We start from the raw sequence: 6,000 nt of genomic DNA on the forward strand, positions 1-6,000 counted from the left end.
TGATGCTTTTTCAAGCACTTAAAAGGGATCTTTTTGAGGGTGATTTAAATGTAATGAATTTTGATAGATTTTGGCGAGCGAGCGCAGCGAGCGAGCCGAAAATTTTTGTATTTCAGCTTACAAAGCATGGAATTCTTGTCATTTTTTGCTTACCAAATCTTACAATTCTAATCAAGATATAGTGACAGCCTTATAGATATCGATTTATACCAAAAAACTGAGGACTTTAAAAAATACTCTAAATTAGTGCGCGCGAGTGAGCTGAAATTTGTAAATGTCCTCGTCATCATCATGTATTGTTCTTATATTTTTTTATATAAATTTTGGTGAGCGAGCGCAGCGAGCGAGCCGAAAATTTTTGTATTTCAGCTTACAAAACATGGAATTCTTGTCATTTTTTGCTTACTCACAATTATAGTGACGACCTTATAGATAACGATTTATACCAACAAACTGAGGACTTTAAAAAATACTCTAAATTAGTACGAGCGAGTGAGCCGAAATTTGTATATTTCTGCGTCATCATTACGTTTTTTTCTTATCTTTTTTGATTTTTTTCTTGCGCCCCCTTCCCCGTATGTTCGAAACCGTTGGCGTCCTCTTTTGATCCAATCGGCGATCGCTTCAGAACGAATGAAATTACAGTCGCTGCTCCGTGTAACATTTTTCCTGCTAAATATAAAATGACATGAGTGTACACAATAGACATTATCATTTTGTCCTCGTCATCGTCACGTTTTGTTCTTATCTTCTTCTCTTTTTTATACAAATTTTGGCGAGCGAGCGCAGCGAGCGAGCCGAAAATTTTTGTATTTCAGCTTACAAATCATGAAACTCTTGTCATTTTTTGCTTATTAAATCTTACAATTCTAATCAAGATATAGTGACGGCCTTATAGATAACGATTTATACCAACAAACTGAGGACTTGAAAAAATACTCTAAATTAGTACGAGCGAGTGAGCCGAAATTTGTATATTTCTGCGTCATCATTACGTTTTTTTCTTATCTTTTTTGATTTTTTTCTTGCGCCCCCCTTCCCCGTATGTTCGAAACCGTTGGCGTCCTCTTTTGATCCAATCGGCGATCGCTTCAGAACGAATGGAATTGCAGCCGCTGCTCCGTGAAACATTTTGCCTGCTAAATATAAAATGACATGTGTGAACACAATAGACACTGCCATTTTGTCATCGCCACGTTTTGTTCTTATTTGTTGTATTTCAGCTCACAGAACATAAAATTTTTGTGTAAACACAATAAACAATGTCATTTTGTCCGCGTCATCATCATGTTTTGTTTTTATCTTGTTTGATTTGGTTTTCTGCCCCCCCCCCCCCCACCATTCTCCCTCCCCCTTCCGGGCGAGATTTTTTTCGTCTTCTTCTTCTTCTTCTTCTTTTTCTTCTTTTCTTTTTTTCTTCTTCTTCGTTTTTGTTTTTTTTTTCGTTTTTTTTTTCTTCTTCTTCGTTTTTTTTTTTCGTTTTTTTGCGCCCCCAAGGAGTGGCGCCCGGGGCACGTGCCCCCCTTGCCCCCCCCCCCCCCCCCTAGATACGCCACTGTATGTAGGTATAACATGAACCTGTCGTTAAGAGTTGTAATTTGACCATCATTGTCCCCTACATGTGCATGCGACATCAAAAAGTCATCAAAACTTCGTCGGACGTCGGACGTCATGTGACGTCAACATTATCGTCGCCGAAGCGACGTACCAGTCAAGGAGCTGTCAGTCGGGACCGGGCGGGGCTCGCTAATTGTCACAAAGATAGCGGGTGCCCTGAAGCAAAGTCAACGCCTTACTTCCATCTTTGAAGACATTGTTGAAAAGTCAAGGACGATATAAGTCAATGTTACTCTGCTTAATAGGTCTCTAATGCCCAATTACACAATGTGTCTTCTGCAAGCAGCTGGTGATTAGATTATGACGTTTGGCGTAGTGTTTCAAAATGAACCTTAGCGAAGATTCACTCGCAATATCAAATCTGACTTCCGAGTTTCCTTGCGAAGGTTCGGTGGAGTTTGGAATACAGTAGGCCTAATTGCTATACGGTAACTTTCACTGTAACTTGGCATTATTTCTAACATCTTGATTTTCTGCTCCAGTGAGAATGGCTGTAATTCATTTATTTTCCTCAGTGTTTGTTCATCGTCGTTAGTTGTCATTGATTATTTTAATGTGCTATCAGTGACAGGCACAAAATAACTGCAAGAGACTAGAAATATGCCGAGTGTCTTTGTATAGTAATTCGACGCTTGCAATTCGGCAAAAGTGTCATGGGGACCCTTTCAGAAGTTGGAACATTCTTCCGTTTTAATATACATGTACAGCAAGCGTCTGGTTAAGTAGCGTTCATTGAACAAACTGGATCAAAAGAAAAATAGGCTCATCTTGGTTCTTATTTCAATACAGAAGTTTGCATTTAACGTTGCAGTTAGTAACGTCGCCAAAGTAAGAAATGATTTATAGCTGATTGGTGACTGTTCCGCTGAAACTGCAATTATTCTACATTGGATTTTTAACTGCCTTTTGAGAGGACGGGTACTGCTTGCGATGTTGCAACTTCACTTTGGAGTTAGGGGACAAAACTTTGGAGAGTATATTTACGCATGCACACACAGATACACACATTATACACAGATAATTACATGTATACATGCATATATACAGGCCTATATCTTATATACAAACATAAATATCTATATATACATACACATTTCAAATACATAAAGCATTCATTTATTCATTCATTCATTTACTTCTGACTAGAATAAATAATACATGTTACTTTTACAGTGGACTATTGCGTCAGGGAATTTAGGCAATGAGATAGATGCGGCTAAAGGAAGTGAGAGCTAAAATCGAACAGATAGGGTACGTATACCGTATACAGGGACTGAAATATACACATTAACACGGCAAAGTGACAGAGGTGGATTTCCTTAAATGTTGCAATTATGTTTGCGTCTTTTAGTTGTAGCTCGGAGCACCATTCCAAAATGTAGTGAGGGCAGTGCTAAAACAGAAAATGAGTAAGTCGCGTTTCGGTTTCCACAATATTAAGACACAAGATATTGACTTCAAAATGGCTGATGGACAAGAATAGAGTGATTGACTTGGAAGTTCATTGTATCCACCCAGTCGTGTAAGCCTATATTTTTATTTAATGTGCTTACCAGCCGTCAAAGGCGGGAGAAGGCAGCTGAATACGACGAGGATAAAGGCGCCAAACTTGGTCGACATCCCGGACATGTCTCACGAAGGGAAGATCCTTGAAAAAATTACAGAATTCCTGCAGGAAAGATGAGACATGGTAGCAGGGGACTGTTACAGCGTTTGTTATCATCTCGGTATCATTGTTACAAAAAAAGGTTCTCTCAACACAAACAACGCAGTTATCATTGTTGTGGGTTATTTTAAATTCTGCTCCATTCTCTCCGATTAACTTTGCATTTTTGGTATGTAAACATTGGCGTTTGATGTCACAGGGGAGCAATAAATGGCAATGGTCCAAAAATAATTGTTCGATGTAGGAAAGACGGACTGTTCTCACCACACCACTCTTATCTGACAGCATAAACAGATGCAATACAAAACGCACACACTTCCACAAACACAATTTTAATTGTATCTATTTTGTTCATTTAGAAAAATACTTAGGACAGCAATCTCAACTGATATTACTGTACAAGGTAACAAAATTGCACAATTTGAAGACTGTAGACAAAAGTATAGGCCTTTCCTGTGTACTTCTTTCACAGAGTACGACCTACTTGTATGTATAGGCCTATAGCACAACTTAAGCTTCATAATTGAAACACGAAACATTCAAATTGTGGCAATCGATTCTGTAATTCAAAATTGTAATGGAATCCACTTCTAATTCAAATCCCTCCCGACAGAAAGAACCGATGGAAACATTAGATCTGATATTCACGTTTTCTCCAGTTTTTGATGCTTCAAACAGGCATCTTTCGAAAAAAAAAAAGTCGTCCTTACAATGGCTCCTTTAAACTCCGAAAACAAAATCAGAAACATTCTCATGGGATAATTTTTTCAAGAAGAAGAAGAAGAAGAAAAAAAGAATCTTGAATACGACGACAGAGTCTGTTTCTATTCACAATCTTCAAATCTTTCTATGGTGTGTTTGTGCTTCGTTCAACCAGGGAGATGGCTCCCACCCTCCGGATTCATCATCCATTTTGTGTATCGCGGAACAAAAAGCAGCGACATTTTTAACGCACAGATTACCAAATTTTTTAAAACAATATTGTAATGCGCGAAAGATATTCAAACAATGTGCATTTATGCCAAGACCGATGTTGCGACTAGGGAATAAAAAACCATTGACCTTATTACACTGAAAGGTCACTTGGCATGGCAAGTGGGCCGACTGTGGCTAGTGGAGAAGATCAGGGCATGTGTTCAGGCTGACCGTTTAGACAAGGAAAGTATTGATTTAAAACGATAATCTATGGGGGAAGGAGTGAGGAATTCATCTTGGGCACTCAAATATCTTTTACCCTTCGTATGCTTCATGTGCCGATTGGCACAGAAAACCCCAGAGCCTTGTACACACCGTCCAAAGTACGTGACATAGAAATGGTTCTCCAAAACCATGTTCAAATTGGCTTTGGTCAATCATAGTGCAATCAGCTGAAAAGAATGAAAAAAATACGGATATAAGGTCGAGGTCCTATAGTATTTTATCCCCATAAAAGTGATGTTAGTCTTAATCATAGACTCAATTATTCGGCAGCGGTGATGATGCTATCAGCTCACTATAGCGTCCATTGACCTGCATAGAAATCTTCATTAAATTTGACAAGACACAAGAAATAAGATGTATCTTTTGCCTCTAATGATCGTAAAACCATAATAACGAATAGGTTTTACATCTTCTTCTTTTTTGAGCGAAAATTGTCTTCCTTCCCCTTTCCCTTCTTTCTGCTGATAAAAAGGTAAAAATTTCAACAAATAATGAAAACAAAATCTCACTTCATATGAACTCTCTCGCTTATATAGGCCTACACCTGTGGGTCTCGCGGTTGCTGGCATGCTTACATTCATTCATTGCTCCTTCGGCGGCTATACACAACACATTCGGAAATTCAATTGGACATACACTGTACGACATCACGATGCCCTTGGATGCGTCTTTCAAAAACATTTTCATTCTAATCCATTCATTTTGATGAATGTAATCTTATTAAGTGATTTTGTTCCCCTGTGGTGTAACCCTTCTCCCTGCTGAGTCGTGAAAGAGAAAGAGAAATATAATATATGATTATGTAAGATATGATTTGCTCTACAGACCATGAGAAATGCTCAGGACCGAGGTAATTTGAAACGGCTTTTAGCGGCTTGCTATCAGACAAGTTATATCAGAATGTTTATTGTTATTACGAGATAAATCTACCAGCCAGACAGTAATCAACACTGCCTATATTCGTTTGTTTTTCTTTCATACTCATACCACTTCAAAAGGAAATAAAACACATCATGTATATAAACTAAACAGCTCTTATTATATCACCGCCACAGGGTCCTATTTGATTCAATTTACAAGGAGTGTAATGTAGAGAAAATAAATTGGTGGAGCCGCATGGGGCAGTATACGCTCCAATACGAGTGTATGTTGAGTTCCAGCCCACATGAGCACACATCGAGAAAGTTTATTTCGTGAATGTCAACTTTTCCCCTGAGGTAACTGCCGGATGATATCAAAAGGCAGTTGACCGACCGCCTAACGACAGCCAAATGATGCTGTTTGAAGGGACAGAGGTTGAAGCAAACGACCCATTACATGGATAATCACTCAACTAACACGACATATCACAGTGTTTTGATAAAAATGAATACATTTTCACAGCGTAGGAAGTGCTGTAGGGAAAATTCAGTGTCACTGTATATCATACATCCTGATCTTTTCTTTTCGACATCTCGCAAAGTGAACCCGATAGAAAGAATAAGAACAAGAAGAAGAAGAAGGAGGAGGAGGAGGAG

The sequence above is a fragment of the Diadema setosum genome, chromosome 14 (genome assembly GCF_964275005.1).
Source record: "Diadema setosum chromosome 14, eeDiaSeto1, whole genome shotgun sequence".
In the NCBI taxonomy this organism is placed as follows: Eukaryota; Metazoa; Echinodermata; class Echinoidea; order Diadematoida; family Diadematidae; genus Diadema; species Diadema setosum.